Source organism: Trichomycterus rosablanca, chromosome 16, assembly GCF_030014385.1.
Source record: "Trichomycterus rosablanca isolate fTriRos1 chromosome 16, fTriRos1.hap1, whole genome shotgun sequence".
Lineage (NCBI taxonomy): Eukaryota > Metazoa > Chordata > Actinopteri > Siluriformes > Trichomycteridae > Trichomycterus > Trichomycterus rosablanca.
The window spans coordinates 13193670-13214500 of record NC_086003.1 but is presented as its reverse complement, the minus strand read 5'-3'; positions in this window follow the sequence as shown (position 1 = coordinate 13214500).

The window sequence follows — 20831 nt, the reverse complement described above, 5'->3', positions numbered from 1 at the left end:
AGACCTGGCCGCCCGGCCAAACTGAGGGATCAGGGAAGACGGGCCTTGGCCAGGGAAGTAAGCAGGAACCCGAGGGTCACACTGACAGAGCTCCAGCCTATCCTTGTGGAGATGGGAGAACCTATCAGAAGATCAACCATCCAGGCAGCACTCCACAAATCACACCTTTATGGTAGAGTTAGTAAAAGGCACATGACAGCCCACAACCAAAAGACACCTAGAGGACTCTCAAACCATGAGAAACAAGATTCTCTGGTCTGATGAAACCAAAATTGAACTTTCTGGCCTGAATACCAAGTGTCACATTTGGAGGAAACCAGGCATCGCTCATCACCTGGATGATGCCATCCCTACAGTGAAGCATGGCAGTGGCAGCATCATGATGTGGGGATGTTTTTCAGCAGCAGGACCGGGGCGACTAGTCCTGATAGAGGGAAAGATGAATGTAGCTAAGTACACCGAGATCCTTGAAGAAAACCTGCTCCAGAGCGCTCTGGACCTCAGACTGGGGCGAAGGTTTACCTTCCAACATGACAACGACCCGAAGCACACAGCCAAGAGAACAAAGGAGTGGCTTCAGAGAAAGTCTGTGAATGTCCTTGAGTGGCCCAGCCAGAGCCCAGACCTGAATCCAGCGGAACATCTGTGGAAGGAGCTGAAGATGGCTGTGTACCGACGCTCCCTATCCAACCTGACGGAGCTTGCAAGGATATGCCAAGAGGAATGGGCAAAAATGTCCAGAAACAAGTGTGCCAAGCTAGTAGCTTCTTTCCCAAGATGCCTTGAAGCTGTAATTGCTGCCAGTGGTGCATCAACCAAGTATTAGGCTAAGGGTGTGTACAGATATGTAACCCTAAAAAAATGATTTTTGTTAGTAAAATAAAAAAACATATTTTGTAAACCCTGTTTTCACTTTGTAATTATTGGTGATTGTGTGTGGATGTTTGAGGCAAAAAAAGAACTCAGTCTATTATAGAATGAGTCTGTAACGTAATAAAACGTGGAGAAGGTGAAAGGGGTGTGCAGACTTTCCGGCTTGACTTTATGGGTCATTTTTTGTTAAACATTGAAAACCTTACTGGATGTCAAAAAAAGAGCCCAGGGAGACAATCAAACAGCTGAAAAAGGTCAGAGCTACTTCCAATAAAGCAAAAGTTTTAAATAAAAAGTAAAACTCTCTTTGAGCTTTTCTTTGTGTGCATAGAAATGTTCATCACTGAAGTTTGTTGGTTTGACAGATTTTCAACAAATCTTGGATGAATGGTTTTTCCCATTTTCTGATGTTCAGTAGGTTGTCCCAGAGGTGTAATTCCTTTTAATGTTCGCTATTAAAATAATTTCTCAATTCCTATTTACTGTGTGCTTTTGTTCCCATAATATGCAGTATAATGTTTTAATGTGACCCAGTAAAACCATAGAAAGAATCCCAGCTTTCAGGTTCAGTTTGTTCCTAGATAATAGACAGGTACATACACTATATTGCCAAAAGTATTCACTCACCCATCCAAATAATTGAATTCAGGTGTTTCAATCACTTCCATGGCCACATGTGTATAAAACCAAGCACCTAGGCATGCAGACTGCTTCTACAAACATTAGTGAAAGAATGGGTCGCTCTCAGGAGCTCAGGGAATTCCAGCGTGGTACCGTGATAGGATGCCACCTGTGCAACAAGTCCATTCGTGAAATTTCCTCGCTAATAAATTTTCCACAGTCGACTGTCAGTGGTATTATAACAAAGTGAAAGCGATTGGAAACGACAGCAACTCAGCCACAAAGTGGTAAGCCATGTAAAATGACAGAGTGGGGTCAGCAGATGCTGAGGCACATAGTGCGCAGAGGTCACCAACTTTCTGCAGAGTCAATCGCTACAGACCTCCAAACTTCATGTGGCCTTCAGATTAGCTCAAGAACAGTGTGTAGAGAGCTTTATGGAATGGGTTTCCATGGCCGAGCAGCTGCATCCAAGCCTTACATCACCAAGCACAATGCAAAGCGTCGGATGCAGTGGTGTAAAGCACGCCGCCACTGAACTGTAGAGCAGTGGAGACGTGTTCTCTGGAGTGACGAATCACGCTTCTCCATCTGGCAATCCGATGGATGAGTCTGGGTTTGGTGGTTGCCAGGAGAACGGTACTTGTCTGACTGCATTGTGCCAAGTGTAAAGTTTGGTGGAGGGAGGATAATGGTGTGGTTTTGTTTTTCAGGAGTTGGGCTCGGCCTCTTAGTTCCAGTGAAAGGAACTCCTAATGCTTCAGCATACCAAGAGATTTTGGACAATTTCATGCTCCCAACTTTGTGGGAACAGTTTGGGGATGGCCCCTTCCTGTTCCAACATGACTGAGCAGCAGTGTACAAAGCAAGGTCCATAAAGACATGGATGAGCGAGTTTGGTGTGGAAGAACTTGACTGGCCTGCACAGAGTCCTGACCTCAACCTGATAGAACACCTTTGGGATGAATTAGAGCGGAGACTGCGAGCCAGGCCTTCTCATCCAACATCAGTGTCTGACCTCACAAATGCGCTTCTGGAAGAAGGGTCAAAAATTCCCATGAACACACTCCTAAACCTTGTGAAAAGCCTTCCCAGAAGTGTTGAAGCTGTTATAGCTGCAAAGGGTGGGCCGACATTATATTAAACCCTATGGATTAAGAATGGGACGTCACTCAAGTTCATATGCGTGTGTAGCGAATACTTTTGGCAATATAGTGTACTATATAAACTTTACAGATTTTAGTAGCCTGAGCTCCTAATCACAACATCCTTTGTACTTTGTACTAATTATAACTGTATAGTTAACACATATTATTATGCAGTACTTGGAAATGTTCCAATTATTTTTTTTGCTTAAACACATCATTTAATTGTGAAATTGTGTGCATGTTTTTAATTACCACTATTAAACCCTTGCAACTCATTTAAAATGCAGCTGCTTGCTAAACACTATCTAAACACTGCCCCTGTCCTGCCACATCACCCCACTTCTGCGTTCTCTTCACTGGTTTCCTGTAGCTGCACGCATTTACAGTTTAAACTACATACACTGATACACTAAATACACTGATGCTCGCCTACAAAGCCAAAAATGGAGCAGCCCCAAGCTACCTTCGAGGTCTAATCAAAGCCCGCTCTGTACCACGCAACCTCCGAGCCACTAGTCTCACTCGACTTGATCCTCCACCCAGAACTCGAGGAAGACAAGCATCAAGGCTCTTCTCTGTACTTGCACCCAGGTGGTGGAACAAGCTTCCCTTGTCTGTCTGAACATCTGAGTCTCTCGCCGTCTTCAAAAGACGATTAAAAACCCACCTCTTTACTAAGTACTTAAGCTGATATGTACTTACTTACTCATTTCTTGCAAAAAAAATGGTTCTAACAGGGTTTTCAGCAGATTTATATTCTTGGACTATTGTCTACTTAAACTAGAGTAAGATAATGTCTTATATGGAAGCACTTCTCTAAGTCGCTCTGGATAAGAGCGTCTGCTAAATGTACCACCTTGTTATTCCGTATGGTTATCTAGTTCTCAGGTATTTTGCTCTGTTGCTTTTAAACATGATACCTACTTATCATTATGTTACCTAAGTTTGTACCACATACTTACCTGGAACCTGTAAGACCTATTATTGTAATTAAGTTTAGACTGTCTTTTTACTACCATCTTGTTACCCAAAATAATTACTTTGGAGTGTAACAGATTGGGGCGGACACACTCTTAGAGATGTTTTAACAAGATGTTTTAATAATAACAAAAGACAAGACAAGACTCACAAACACATTGCCTAAGATAATTGCTAAGCTAAACACACATGAAACATGAAACCTATGCTAATGCTAAATGCTAACACTTATCTAAACATACATGAAACATAAACATGCCACCCACTAACTCTAAATGAGACTCTAAACATGAGCATAAACATGAACAAGAGCATGGACTAAGAGACAAGAGCATGGCAGAGCATGGCAGCGCATGCCAAACCAAATCAAATCAAACCAAAGTTTAATTCAAAATAGTCTCCCATGACTGTTCCCAAGCTTCCTTCTTAAATCCCATGAGCTTATTACCTCAGACGAGGTGCAGCTGTGGGTAGCCGGATACCAATCACAGTGAGGGGGCGTTGGCTTGCCAACCTAAACATTTCTCTAACATGTGCTCCTGGAGAGAGGGGCGTGGCACATAAACACACTCCAGGAACACTAAGGCTTGATTCGTGACATGGAGATTGTACCTCACACCTAGTCTAGGGGACTAGAACTTAGGGGGACTAGAATTTAGAAGACATTTAACTTCTTCGTTACCAGCCAGATCCACTATTCCTTTGGGAATATTTTCAGATGCCTACAGTTTGTCATTTTTTTTATTAACCATTTCCTTTTCCCTTGTGTATGTTCTGTTTTAGGTTCTCTGAGGTATCCAGTTTATACTAACTCAACTGGCTTTAATGATTTAGGTTGCTTTCTTTTGACACCGTTATATGTATTTGAAAGATGTCTTAAAGCAGAATCTGCACTATTTTTTTTTGTAAATTGTGAAGTACAATCTCGATGTAAGTAAATACTATTGAAATGATTTTAAAACAGATGTTTGTGTACACAAATGTAACTGATTTTACTGAGTAATGAAAACAAAACAAACCCAACAATTAGGACATGCATGCCGCTCATTCTGAGTAATCGAAGCACTGATTGAAAGGGGCTTGTTCAAAATAATAGCAGTGAGGAGTTCAATTGGTGAAGTCATTCATTCTGCAGAAGAACGGGTGTCAATTTTGACCCTTATTTAAGGTAGGAGGGTGGCAAGGTTGGTCATAGCACATTTCCTTTTGAAATACTGGGTCAAATGGGTTGTTCCAGACATTGTTCTGATGAACAGCGTACTTTGATTAAAAAGAAAGACGCGGAAGGAAGCGTGGAACTACTGTTCGAATGGATTGAAGAACCAGAAAAATCAAGGAACATACCAGTGAGAAGTGAGTACAGAAGATGATTAAGTGAAGCCAATTTACCAGCAAGAGCTCCATGCAAAGTCCCGTTGTTAAGAAAAAGACGTTTCCTGAATGGGTTAACATTTGCCAAGGAACACATTGACTGGTCTAAAGAGAAATTGCTCAACATTTTGTGGACTGATAAAAGCAAAATTGTTCTTTTAGGGTCTAGTGGCTGCAGACAGTGACCCCCGAGCACTGAATTCAAGCCAAAGTACACTGTGAAGACAGTAAAGCACGGTGGTACAAAATTATGATGTGGGAATGTTTTTCATACCATGGGGTTACGCCTATTTATCACATATGAGGGATCATGGATCAGTTTAAATATATCAGAATACTTGAGGAGATCATGTTTCCCTATGTCGAAGAAAAAATGTCCTTAAAATGGGTGTTTCAACATGGCAATGACCCAAAACATCTTGGTTACAGACAAACAAGATTGAGGTAATAGAGTGGCCAGCCCAATCCCCTGACCTCAATCCCATAGAGAACTGGTGGGCTGATATCTGAAACACATGAGACAAAACCCAAAAATGCAGAAGAACTGTGGAATGTAGTCTAATCATCCTGGACTGGAATACCTGTTCAGAGGTGCCAGAAGTTGTTCGACACCATGCAACACAGATCTCGGAAACAATTGTTATACCACTAAATATTAGTTCATTAATTTAAGTAAAGTGAAACCTTAAACATTTTTTTCAGTTTATACATACATTTTTTAAGTTTTTAAAGAAAAATGCTGGCACTGCTATTTTTTGAACAGCCTAATATTCATTTTTCTTAACTTTCTGTAAAGGATTATCACAAACTGGCTAAATTTTGTTAATGTTTAGGTCAATTGGAGCTACTAAAATTATCCTAAGTATGTGTATGAGTGTGTGTGTGTGTGTGTGTGTGTGTGTGTGTGTGTGTGTGTGTGTCTGCCCTGTGATAGACTGGCAACTTGTCCAGGGTGTTCACTGCCATTTGCTCAATGAATAGGTATAGAAGCCTCAATAGCTATGTTTACACAGAATGTCAGAATATCAACTTCTTGCATCTTGGCATGTTTGGCATTGGCATTAAATGAGTGTTCTTGTCCAGTAATTGTTAAAGAAGCCATATGACTGGTACACTAATTCTAGTGGAGATTACACCAGAGTTTAACCATGCCACCATTCCTGGTGACCTAGGAACAACCTTCCTGGTGGCTATAGGCTGAGAATGGCTCCTTCCCTGGGGATTGTAAATCTTAGTTTTACAATCTTACTTCGTGCACTGGGGCGGCACGGTGGCTAAGTGGGTAGCACTGTCGCCTCCCAGCAAGAAAGTCCTGGGTTCGATCCCCCACCTGGATTTAATTAAGCAAATATGTAAGAGCGTCCCATTGGATAATTACTGCATGGGTGATTATGTTTCAGCTGGCAACAAGTTATTTAACCCTAACTGATGCAGTGAGTAGCTTCTCATTTGTTAAACAACCATGTGGAAAGACACATCCTGTGGTCGTGGAATAGATGTTAATCTGTTTCAGAAGGGTCAAATTATTGGCATGCATCAAGCAGAGAAAACATCTAAGGAGATTGCTGAAACTACTAAAATCGGGTTAAGAACTGTCCAACGCATTATTAAAAAGTGTAAGGACAGTGGGGAAACATCATCTTCGAGGGAGGAATGTGGTCAGAAAAAATCTTGAATGATCGTGATCGACGATTACTTAAACGTTTGGTGAAATCAAATGGTAGAAAAACTACAGTAGAACTCAGGGAAATGTTTAATAGTGAAAGTAAGAGCATTTCCACACACACAATGCGAAGGGAACTCAAGGGATTGGGACTAAACAGCTGTGTAGCCTTAAGAAAACCCCTTGTCAGTGAGGCTAACCGGCAAAAACGGCTTCAATTTGCTAGGGAGCATAAAGATTGGACTCTGGAGCAATGGAAGAAGGTCATGTGGTCTGATGAGTCCAGATTTACCCTGTCCCAGAGTGATGGGTGCATCAGGGTAAGAAGAGAGGCGGCTGAAGTGGTGCACCCATCATGCCTAGTGCCTACCGTAAGCCTGTGGGGGCAGTGCTATGATCTGGGGTTGCTGCAGTTGGTCAGGTCTAGGTTCAGCAACGTTATGTGCCCAAAGAATGAGGTCAGCTGACTACCTGAATATACTGAACCACCAGGTTATTCCATCAATGGATTTTTTCTTCCTAGATGGCACGGGCATATTCCAAGATGACAGTGCCATGATTCATCAGGCTCAAATTGTGAAAGAGTGGTTCAGGGAGCATGAGACATCATTTTCACACATGGATTGGCCACCACAGAGTCCAGACCTGAACCCCATTGAGAATCTTTGGGATGGGCTGGAGAAGACTTTGCACAGTGGTCCAAATCTCCCATCATCAATACAAGATCTTGTGGAAAAATTAATGCAACTCTGGACAGAAATAAATGTTGTGACATTGCAGAAGCTTGTGGAAACGATGCCACAGCGAATGCGTGCCGTAATCAAAGCTAAAGGCGGTCCAATGAAATATTAGAGTGTGTGACCTTTTTTTTGGCCAGGCAGTGTATATATAGTGTGTGTCATATAGATATAAACTTTATTAATTATCCAAAAAATCTGTAATTTCTATACAGTGTCATAACACATATTGTCCTAACTCAGAAGGCATTGCACTGATTGAAACCTCAGAGGAACATAGCACAGAAGGTTTGTAGACTATGGCAAAGATTGTCCCGTCATAGTGCTTGGCACATTGCTACTGTTGAGTGACATTGTGAAAGTAGTCATTATATGGTTATGGTTGACATATGGAAATAGTATAAGGAGCATTTTTTCCAGTAGTGGTTAGTAGTAGAAGTTGTTAAAGTATGGTAGTAGGGTAAGTAGTCCCTACAGTAGTACTAATAGTATTAAAGGAGTGGTTGTAGGTTTAGTTGTACTTATTACATGCACTTGCAATTTTAATGTACTGTGGAACACAAACAACATTCATGTCTCAAGGAAAATAATTAGATGAATTAGATTCATTAATTAATTTTTTTATAAGCAACATCTATTATAGAGATATACACCAATCAGCCATAACATTAAAACCACCTCCTGGTTTCTACACTCACTGTTCATTTTATCAGCTCCACTTACCATATAGAAGCAGTTTGTAGTTCTACAGTTACTGACTGTAGTCCATCTGTTTCTCTGCATACCCTTTTAGCCTGCTTTCACCCTGTTCCTCAATGGTCAGGACCCCCACAGGACCACCACAGAGCAGGTATTATTTGGGTGGTGGGTCATTCTCAGCACTGCAGTGACACTGACATGGTGGCGGTGTGTTAGTGTATGTTGTGCTGGTATGAGTGGATCAGACACAGCAGCGCTGCTGGAGTTATACCATGGAGGAATACCATGTCCACTCACTGTCCATTCTATTAGACACTCCTACCTAGTTGGTCCACCTTGTAGATGTAAAGTCAGAGACGATCGCTCTTCTATTGCTGCTGTTTGAGTTGGTCATCTTGTAGACCTTCATCAGCGGTCACAGGACGCTGCCCATGGGGCGCTGTTGGCTGGAATTTTTTGGTTGGTGGACTATTCTCTGATTCTCTGATCAGTGTATATCCATAGAACCCTGCTGACCAATTGATGTTTGATTGGTGGACCATTATCAGCTCTGCAGTTTCACCAACATGGAATGAGATAATAGCGTGTGTTGTTTTACTATGAGTGTTTTAGATGCTGCGGTGTTGTTTACATTTCAAAATACTATGTAAACTAACTGGCCTCTTTATTAGGAACCACTTCCCTGTTAGGACAGTCAGAGACTAGAACTATTTTCTAATAGAAGTGTCTAATAATCTTCATCTAGTGTTTCTGATTGCAGAACACTGTTGGTTTTATATTTCTGTCTGGAGCACTATTCTCCTCCCAGCATTTAATTGAGCTGTTTAAAAATCTCAACATGTCTTATTTCTTAAATGAGTGTCAAATGATTGCGTTATACTGTAGGGCAACCTAATAGTATTCATATTTCATAGCCATATCTCACCAGATATAATTATAGTGCCCTTTCAGCGTGCTGAGGCAACAGCCATAACCTTCTTTTACAGATGAGGCCAAACTGTGTGTAATACAAAGTTAAAATGCTATTATATAGCAGATATACAGGGTTGTTTGAGGTACTAGCATTTCATCCGAACAAAATGTTGCATGCTGTGGCAAACTGGCGGCTGGCAGAAGTAGAGCAGAATAATGGAAACAGATTGGGTCCTTAGATCAATTCCCAGCCTGGGCTCCATCAGTCATGGCAATTAATCTTGCCGCAATTGCAAGGTAACAGAGAGTTAAAAATAAAGCCACAGCAGGGATAGAGGATTGTCTTAATTACTAACAACAAATTTCTACAACACGAAAAACATAATGCCAAGAGACGTGTGCCACGCACCCCAGTGTGAATAAATAGGCACACACAAATAGTGTGGAAGTGTGTGTGTGTGTGCTCATAATGTCCAATCATACAATAATTATGTAGCTCAACTTGTCATGTAATCACGTAATCATTAAATAATCATCTATCAAACCAGCCCCAAAATGTTCATGGCAATGCCTATTTAATAATAGCTGTGCATGTCACAGTCAGAAATACATTAAACCGACTTATAGTACACACTTAATATGGGCAAGAATAAATACCTGAGTGACTTTAATAAGGGCCAAATCAGGAATTTTATTTACTTAATGATCATATATGCCAACATGTCAGTCTATTGTACCCCTGGTTGTTTACCAACCCATATAGCACAAAATGAAATAAAATGAAGGAAATGAAATGCTTCCAAGGGCAATGTTAGCATTTTAAGAAGAATGTACTGTATGCGATTTGGGAGATTTACACCCTTTTCACCTTCTCCACGTTTTATTACATTACAGACTCGTATAATACTGTAGATTGAGTTCATTTTGTCACAAAATTTCACACAAAATAGCCCACAATGACAAAGTGAAAGCAGGTTTTTAGACATTTGGGCTAATTTATTGAAAATCTAAATCTAAAATATATGTAAAGTGTGCACACCCTTTAATATGACACCCAAGGGTGAGCTGAGGTGAATTTTGTTTTCACTGATACTGCTTGAGATGTCAAGGACATGGTTAATTGGACATGATTGGGGATTGCCAACACCTGCCTATATAATATCCCACAGTTGACAGTGCATATCAGAGCAAACTCCAAGCCATGGGGTCAAAGGAATTATCTGCTGTGGGAGAAATTTTAATACATTTTAAGTAAGTTAGAAGTTTTAATACATTGATACATTTCTCTATATTCTCTAACATTTTGGTGCAAGTCGTCCGAGATCAAAAAGTCAATTGTTCTGCATGTCTGTAAGTTCTGTTATTTTTGGAGACTAGCTCTGCTGTTGAGACAAGTTCTGCTTTTGAAACTAGACAGTAGTTCCTGTTTTTCCGACGAAGTAAAGAGTTTCTTCTGTTTCATCTCCTTACACATAACAATTTGAGTTAGCTTTTGAAATCTGCCCAGAGATAAAATGTTCTGGAAATTGCCATATAAGGTAACGACTAAGGCTTCGGCCAACACCCTGAAGTGGGTATAAGTAGTGTGATTTTTCTTTGTCTCATTGCACATTCTCTGATGGTCTGCAGGTTGACTGTAGATGAGATGTGTCCTATTGCAATAGATCTTGTGTAATAAACCTTTTGCATTAATCCTGGGTGGTTCTGATTTTATTCTGAGTCTTTGTTACTAGGTCTCGTGTTTTTCTATGACCCTGCAGACCTCAGAAACAGGATTGTGTCAAGGCATAGATCTGGAGAAGCCACTGGAGAAGAAGGTCCAGAGCGCTCTTTAGCAGGTTTTCTTCAAGGATCTCGGTGTACTTAGCTGCATTAATCTTTCCCTCTATCAGGACTAGTCGCCCCAGTCCTGCTGCTTAAAAACATCCCAAATCATGATGCTGCCACTGTCATGCTTCACTGTAGGAATGGCATTAGCCAGGTGATGAGCAATGCCTGGTTTCCTCCAGATGTAACGCTTAGTATTCAGGCCAAAAAGTTCAATTTTGGTTTCATCAGATCAGAGAATCTTGTTTCCCATGGTTTGAGAGTCCTCTAGGTGCCTTTTGGCAAACTTTTACTAAGAAGTGGCTTCCGTCTGGCCACTCTACCATAAAGACGTGATTTTTGTAGTGCTGCCTGGATGGTTGATCTTCTGATAGGTTCTCCCATCTCCACAAGGATACGCTGGAGCTCTGTCAGAGTGACCCTCGGGTTCCTGCTCACCTTCCTGGCCAAGGCCTGTCTTCCCCGATCGCTCAGTTTGGCCAGGCGGTAGGTCTAGGAAGATTTTTGGTGGATCCAAACTTCTTCCATTTACAAATGATGGTGACCACCGTGCTCTTTGGGACCTGTAAAGCTGCAGCAATTTTTCTGTACCCTTCTCCAGATCTATGCATTGACAGAATCCTGTTTCTGAGTTCTGCAAATAATTCCTTTAAGCCCATGGCCTGGAGTTTGCTCTGATATGCACTGTCAACTGTGGGACCTTATATAGGCAGGTGTTGGCAATCCCCAATCATGTCCAATCAATTGAATTTACCACAGGTGGACTCCAAATAAATTGTAGAAACATCTCAAGCAAAAATGCACCTCAGCTCACTTTTGGGTGTCATATCAAAGGGTGTGCACACTTGTGTACATATGATATTTTACATTTAGATTTTTAATAAATTAGCACAAATGTCTAAAAACCTGCTTTCACTTGTTTTTATTGGTCATCCAATATGCACTGTTTCTGTTGGGCGTTTTAAATGGGTTGGTGTGCTTAGGCAGTGCTCCTACTTTAAATTATAACCATTTACATTTTTAGCATTTAGCAGATGCTTTTACAGTGCTGTGTACATTTTGTGTAAGCAATTGAGGGTTAAGGGCCTTGGCACTGATGGGACTTGACCCAGTGACCTTTTGATTACTAGTCCAGTAGGCTACCACTCCCCTAACAGAGTTGCCAAGTTCGCAGTTTTCCTGCCAAGGTTGCCAGGTGCATGAAAGTTAAAACGATCTTTTAAAGATCAACCCGCTGTAGTTCTAAAGGCACTAAAAATTCCAGGCACTAATGCAGTGCACCTGTATTCAGGGCTATTTAAGAAAAGCCAGGAGATCATTGCAGTGCTGAGTCATTAATCATAGCCCAGGTAGTCGACCAGTGTGCATTGTTATCTTTTGTGAAACCTCCTGACATTTGTTGCTTATAGCGTCTATAGTTATCATGGCTGTTGCTTACACAGTCTTAGGATGCCATCTCTCAATACTTGAACAAAACCTCTGGGAACCAATTCCCACTGTTTACACCTCTTACTGTTTGTCCTTAATTTTAGTCTAGTTGTAAGACAAAGATTAGGACCTTGATCGTGTGTCAGTTGGTTGGTGGACTGAGTAGCTGGCATGTTGGCAATTGCAGTTCCACCTAGTGACCTCTCCTGTTAGTTGCAGTTAGGGTTGTGAGTATGTGACTATGAGGGAGGAGCTGATTTTAACTCCTTGACTCCTAGCAATGAGCCCAATGACGCCTTTGGCGAAATTTTTAAATCCCACTTTCCTGAACCCCATCTACCTGCTTCTCAAGAGCTTTGATGGGGAGTCAGGCCGTTGCAGGAGCAGTGCTGGCCTTGTAATTTCAGCCCTCAAGGTTTCCAACTAAGTGGTAGAAGGTAGGTACTTGGGTTACCACTTTATTGGAAAACCATGCTGGTCTGTCTTCTTCTGTGGACCGGATTACCAAAGAATTTTAAAGAATTACCAGCAGACCATCAAGTGCTCCTTGGATGGCCAGTAGTCTGCTTCACGGCTTCTCCGTATCTAGCAGGGCTATCACTCTGGCAGCCTGGAGTGGATGGAACACTGAAGTGTTGGTGGTTGCATTTCAGAAGGGTCTTTCAGAAGAGCTTTTGGATGAGCCAGAGTTTAACTTTGCAAGGAATTAGTTTCAAACCCTTTCTTTGAATTAATGTGCTAAATATGTACTTCCTAAAAAAACACTTTTTATGTGGCATTGTCACAGAATCCCATTCCCTCAAACCGAGAGAAAGAGGGTCTTAACCGCCAGAATAAGGTTTTAGATTACCCACATTTACAGTGTCCTCCTTATCATATGAGTTGTCTTGCCATTTAAGCCAACTCATAATCACCCTAGCCGGACCTATTTGTCAGAGACTTTGGACTGAGGGTGTGCCCTCACCCAGACCAGATGGGCATTGTAGTATCTGGCTTGTCTGTGTTTGGCCACTCCTACTCTCTGTCTTACCTCTTTGCCATCAGATGTTGTTGTTCCAGTAATTAATACTGTGGTTGTTGTGGTGATTGGTCTGGAGATGATAGTTGGTGGTCATCTTCTGTTTGACTCCCCATTTCTTGCAGAGGTCTGTGAGGAGCTGACTGGTGAACTGAGTGCCTTGGTCTGAGACCAGGTATTTGGGAACCCCCGCATCTGGTGAAGATCTCGTCACTTAGCCACTGGCAAAGCAGAGGGGTATTAACTGTTTCCTCTCTTGCTCCTAAGAAATAGACCCATAAAGTCCAACCCCAGCATATATGCTGCTTCGTCCACTTCTGTTGCATATAAAAACCCTGCAGGTTTCTGATTGTCAGGTTGGTTCTGTTGACAGATAGTACACTGTTGGACATGTTGCCACACATCCTTCTGGACCGTAGGCCACCATGCAACCTCTAAAATCTGCAACAGTGTCTTGAACCTGCCCAAATGTCCCCCTAGAGGATTGTTGTGAAAGTAGAGGAGGAAAACATTAGTCAGCTCCCAGGGCACTACAAACTGATATTTCAACCCTACATCTTTAATTGGTACAGTCTTGTACCTCCTGGAGTACCTCCCATCCAATGCGACCCATCTGTATGCCTGTGGTAGTTTCCTTTGCTCAGATCTCTCTAACTTCCTTGTCTTGACCTTGTGCCTGTGCTTTCTCAACCATAGAGGTTGGCAGGTCAGAGGTGCATATGTTTGGATGAGTGGGCACCTAAGAGGCCATCATTTGGGATTGTTCTGTCTCAACTGACCAAGACAGTGCATCTGGCACAATGTTCATGCAGGCTTTTCAGTAATTAACCTCAAAGTTCAAATTCTGCAGCCTCAGGGTCCAGTGGGTCAGCCTGGAGCTAGTCTTGGGACAAATTAATGCCCATGATAAAGCACTATGGTCAGTATAGACCTCAACCTTGCCCCCTTTCAGGTAATGGTGCCATTTCTCCACATCCCAAATGACTGCTAGGCACTCCTTTTCTGACGTGGAGTAATTGTGTTCTGCTCCTCGCAGTACTCTGCAGGCATATGCTATTACCTTCTCGCCCTCTGAAGCTTGTTAAGTTAGAACTGCTCCTAACCCTACATCACTGCCATCAGTATGGACCTGAAATGCCAAAGTTAGATCTGGCTGACCAGGACAGGAGAGGTTCTCAGGGCCTGCTTCAGCTGATCAAGACTCTTCTGGCATTCGTCTGTCCACTCCCACCTGATCACTTTTCACTTTAGGTTGTTTAAAGGAGCATAAAAGTCCACAAAGTGAGGTATGAATTTGTGATACCACCCCTCGAGGCCCAAGAACCTTGACAAGGACGTTTATGTTATATGTTTTCAAATATATAATCTATTTGGATGGCAGGTGTGTGTGTGTGTGTGTGTGTGTGTTTGTCCTAAATCATCTTCTACTCATAAGCCATTGTAACAAATTATGGACTAGGACTGAACACACAAGAGATGATATAACAAGACCAGACAAACACATGACCTACGCTTAACACTAACGCTAATCTAAACATACAGGAACAATGCTAAACTAAACACACATTATATTTCCATATATATTTCATACATATTTCCATGCTGTTGATCCCTGCATACACACCCTGCAGGAAGAGAATTCCACCAGCCACAAGGACTGTAAAAACATGGCCAGAGGGGGCATCACATCAGCTGCAGGACTGTTTTGAGAGCACAGATTGGAGTGTTTTTGAACATCAGGACCTAGAGGTACACACCACGACTGTGCTCTCTTATATCAACTTCTGTGTTGAAAATGTCACTGTGGACAAACGTATTCGGGCATATTCCAACCAAAAACCCTGGATGACCAAAGAAGTACAGGTCCTGCTGAGACAACGGGACATCGCTTTCAGGTCTGGAGATGGTGTGCAGTACGGAGCCGCTAGAGCTGACCTGAAGAGAGGCATCAGGAAAGCCAAGATGGAGTACAAAAGGGAGATCGAGAACCATTTTGAAACCAACAACACTAGGCAAATGTGGCAGGGAGTCCAGCATCTCACCAACTACAAGTCCAGAAACATCACGATGGCTGAGGACGACCCGGCGCTTGCGGAGGAGCTGAACCACTTCTTTGCACGCTTCGAGGTGGAAAGTTCAGAGGCAGCAGCAGCCCCACCATCCGACTGCAGCAGCTACAGCCTCGTGGTGCAGGAACATGAGGTGAGGTGCACACTGAGGGCGGTAAACCCCAGAAAGGCTGCTGGACCAGACGGAGTGACCGGGAGGGTCCTCAAAGAGTGTGCAGATCAGTTAGCTGGGATTTTTACCAAGATCTTCAATGCATCACTGTCCCAGTCCTTCATCCCACCATGTCTGAAGGAGGCCACAATCATACCACTGCCGAAAAAGACCAGCATCAGCAGCCTCAATGACTACCGACCAGTCGCTCTGACACCGATTGTCATGAAGTGCTTTGAAAAACTGGTGAAACGCCACATCAGTCAATTGTTTAATTTTGTAGAAAAAAAAAAAATCACAGACATGCCACAAAACTATCATTTTTCAAAATGTCAACCTTCTGGCATTAAGAAAGAATAAAAAAAAGAAACAAATATAATAGTTGTGGTCAGTCACAATTGCTTTTTTTAGATCAAGTAGAGGAAAAAAATATGGAATCACTCAAATCTGAGGAAAAAATTATGGAATCACTCTGTAATTTGCAGTTTAAAAACAAAACATCTGCAGCAGATTAGATTTGCTAATTATTCTTCAGTTTAAAAAGAGTGCTTACACCTCGGAGAGCTGTTGCACAAAGCAGATTGTCATGAATCATGGTTCCAACACAGGATATGTCAGTTTGTATGTCAAACAAATGAGAGGATTATAAAACTCCATCAAGAAGATAAATCATTGTGGAATGTCGCAAAAGATGTTGGTTGTTTCCAGTAAGCTGTGTTTAAAATCTGGACCAAGTACAAACAAAATGGGAAGGTTGTAAAAGGGAAGCATACTGGTAGACCAAGTAAGACATCAAAGCATCAAGATAGAAAACTTAAAGCAATATGTCTTGAAAACAGAAAATGCACAACAAAACAAATGAGAAACAAGTGGCCGGAAAGTGGAGTCAATGTCTGTGACTGAACTGTAAGAAATCACCTAAAAGAAATGGGATTTACATACAGAAAAGCCAAACAAAAGCCATCATTAACACCTAAAAAGAAAAGAACAAGGTTAAAGTAGGCTAAAGAAAAGCAATCGTGGACTGTGGGTGACAAGTGATCTTCAGTGATGAATCGCGAATCTGCATTGGGCAAGGTGATGATGCTGGAACTTTTGTTTGGTGTCTGTCCAATTAAATTTATGAAGATAACTGCCTAAAGAAAACATGTTAATTTCCACAGTTGTTGATGATATGGGCCTGCATGTCGGGTAAAGGCACAGGGGAGATGGTCTTCAATAAATGCCAAAGTCCACATTGAAATTTTGGACGCTTTTCTTATTCCATCAGTTGAAAGGATGTTTGGTGATGATGACTTCATTTTTCAAGATGATAATGCATCTTGCCATAGGGCAAAGGACGTGAAAACTTTCCTTCAAGAAAACATATAATGTCAATGGCGTGGCCTGCAAATAGTCCGGATCTCAATCCATTTGAAAATCTCTGGTGGAAATTGAAGAAAATGGTCAATGACAAGGTTCCAACCTGCAAAGCTGATCTGGCAACAGCAAGAGACAGTTGAAGGCAGATTGATGAAGAATACTGTTTGTCATTAGTTAACTCCATGCCTCAGAGAGTTTAAACCATTATAAAAGCCAGAGGTGGTGCAACAAAGTAATAATGGTGCAGTGTTTTCTAATGATTCCATAATTTTTTCCTCAGATTTGAGTGATTCCATATTTTTTTCCTCTACTTAATCTAAAAAAAAGCAATTGTTACTGACCACAACTATTATATTTGTTTCTTTTTTTTATTGTTTCTTAATGCCAGAGGGTTGACAGTTTAAGAAATGATAGTTTTGTGGCATGTCTGTGATTTATTTTTTTTCTACAAAATTAAACAATTGAAAGAACATCTTCCAAGAGTGGTGATTCCATAATTTTTGCCAGGGGTTGTAAATAATTGTCACATGTAACTAATGTTAACACATTCTGACTTCTGTTGTCCACAAGTCATTTTTTGTGAGTCGCGAGTCGAGTCCGAGTCATTTGAAACGAGTCCGAGTCGAGTCTGAAGTCGCTGTTTGTTCGACGTACATGCGACTCAGACTCGAGTCCCCATCTCTGCCTTATACACAACCATACTTACCAAAGTGCAGTACATGCTCAGTATACAATGTAACATAAAAATCTTACAATACCATGAAAAACATAAATTACATTCCTAAAACATACTACATATTAAAACTACTAATTACAGTTGCTACACCCCTCAACCAGTGTTAAACGCCAAAGTAAAGAGACTTAAGCCCCGATTTATTAAGACACCAAATGATTGTGCAGTCCTAATCTGGGAAGGCAAGTTGTTCCATAATGTTCCATAATGTTTCATAAAGCTACTGCAAAGGCTCGATAACCTCCTGAGCTTAGACCTCAGGATGCCAGGACTGGCGTTATTGAATCGCGATACAATAAAGAGTCTTTAAAGATACAGGATACTCACCTAACAGAAAGAGATGAAAATGATTGAAAATCACTCAATTTTAGCCATATATTCTCAGCCAATTTCAACTCCAAAGAGGTGTAGCCATTCTAATAAACCAAAAAATCTTTCATACATAATTTCACTGACCCTGAAGGTTGATTCATTCTAATAAATATTATTATTAACAACAACACAATAACCATTGCAAATATGTACTGCCCTAAAACTGACAATAACACCTTCATCTAAAGCTTTTTAAAATAAATTGCTAATATTTAGACTGATTTTAACACAGTCATCTATCCAGGTTTAGACAGCACAACCAATTAAAAAAGCATTTTGCAAGTAAGCTCTACAGAAACAAAAAAGCAGTTCAATTACTTCTTAATTGGTAATACATTAAAAATAAAAATCATACAAGGTACAAGATTTCCAAGTACTATGAATTTATCTACAATTTATATCCACCTCAAATCCAAAAAAGATTCTACCTCAACCTCTATCACTTATTATACATTAATATGGATACAAAATACAATATGGATACAAAGCAGAACACAAAGGAAGTTAATAGCTAATAGAATAAAAACAGTAATTCCATGTCTAATCCACCTTGACCAAACAGGTTTTAGCAAAGGCAGACACAAATAGCAACTGTAACCCTTGATGCAGGAAATGCTTAGATTACTGGTTACTGGAAAATGTACACAATGGCTCAAGATCTTACTCTTCACCGTTGTAACCACTAATATCATAATATCACAACATTTCACTCTCCACAGAGGCACTAGGCAGGGAATCCTCTTTCTCTTCCCACTTATTTGCCATATTAATAGAACCATTAGCCACAAGCAATATGTACAAATGTAAATCTAAAAGTTCAGACATCAAATACCCAACATGAAATCAATCTTGGATTACTCCATTAATTGGTCCAAATCCACTGTTTTCCAGTAAACAAGAACTTGCAACACACAAGTTCCACTAAGTTTCCACTAAGCACTAATTTTATCACATATTTGGGTATCAAAACATTCCCACAGCTTTCACTCATGCACTTACTTTCTTAAGGAAGCCTTCCCCAGCTTTTCAATGGGCGCAAGGCACACAGTAACACCCTGGACGGGGTGCCAGTCCATCGCAGGGCAGACACACATAGACACACACACACATACACACACCCATTCACCTATAGGGCAGTTTAGTGTTTCCAATTAACCTGACTGCATGTTTTTGAACTGTGGGAGGAAACCGGAGCTCCCGGAGGAAACCCACACAGATAAGGACCCAGGAACTTCTTGCCCCACAGCTTCCAGTATGACAATCTCAATAACAATAAACGAGGATCTCTAACAATGGTTAAACTTTCATATCTTCCTCAAAGGTAGAAGAGCTATAATTAAAATGTCTATACTGCCCAAAGTTAATTACTTATTCGCAATGGTAACCGTTCAACTCTCAAAACCTGGTTTAAATCCTTAACCATAACCATTATCTCAATCAAAATGACCACACTACAAAACTCATGGAGGTATAATGTCCAACCAGACTACACATGGATAAATAAAAACAATTACTTTTAAAAGATATCTGTTTAGCCAACACAATCTCAACTCTCCCACTGAATATCAACGCTCCCATTTGGAACAACCCGAATCTCCTTATGAATAAAGAAGTGCACTTTACTTCATGGATTGATAAAAGCATTACACACCTCAAACACACATATTCAACACTAACTCAATTACCTGAACTCAATTATCACCAGTCGTTCACTCCCACTTAATGCCCTGGAGGTGTTTCGACAATACACCTTCAGTCATAGACTGATTCCTCCTAGAAGCAGGACTGAATGCTACAGGAAGTCTTTCCTAACAGCTGCAATCAGATTGTCCAACAATTCATAATAATTTACACTAAATACCTACCCTTATTGTATGCTATGCATACACCTATCTATCTATCTATCTATCTATCTATCTATCTATCTATCTATCTATCTATCTATCTATCTATCTATCTATCTATCTATCTATCTATCTATCTATCTATCTATCTAATCTAATCTAATCTAATCTAATCTAATCTACATCCAGGTATCATTTTCATATCTTAACCAGAATTACGGCATTGGCAATAATCAGTTCCTCAAGTTCCAGCAGCTAAAGTCCCTACTGTGCTCTATAATCAAAGTGACTACAAATACATTAGATCTACCCTTTGCAATCTTACATTTTATTAACACATACTCTCCAAACAAACTCATATAAAACATATACAAAATAGTATCTAAACTACACCAAAAAATAACTTTGCAGACTATACACCCATCAGGAATAACATTATGACCACCTTCCTAATACTGTGTTGGTCCCCCTTTTGCTGCCAAAACAACCCTGACCCGTCAAAGCATGGACTCCACTAGACCCCTGAAGGTGTGCTGTGGTATCTGGCACCAAGATGTTACCAACACATCCTTTCACTCCAATAAGTTGTGAGGTGGGGCCTCCATGGATTGGACTTGTTTGTCCAGCACATCCCACAGATGCTCAATTGGATTGAGATCTGGAGAATTTGGAGGCCAAGTCAACACCTCAAACCCGTTGTTGTGCTTCTCAAACCGTTCCTGAACCATTTTTGCTTTGTGTCAGGGAGCATTATCCTGCTGAAAGAAGCCACAGCCATCAGGGAATACCGTTTCCATGAATGGGTGTACATGGTCTGCAACAATGCTTAGGTAGGAGCTACGTGTCAAAGTAACATCCACATGAATGGCAGGACCCAAGGTTCTCCAGCAGAACATTGCCCAAAGCATCACACTGCCTTCGCCGGCTTGCCTTCTTTCCATAGTTCATCCTGGTGCCATGTGTTTCCCAGGTAAGCAACGAACACGCACCCGACCATCCTCGTGATGTAAAAGAAAACGTGATTC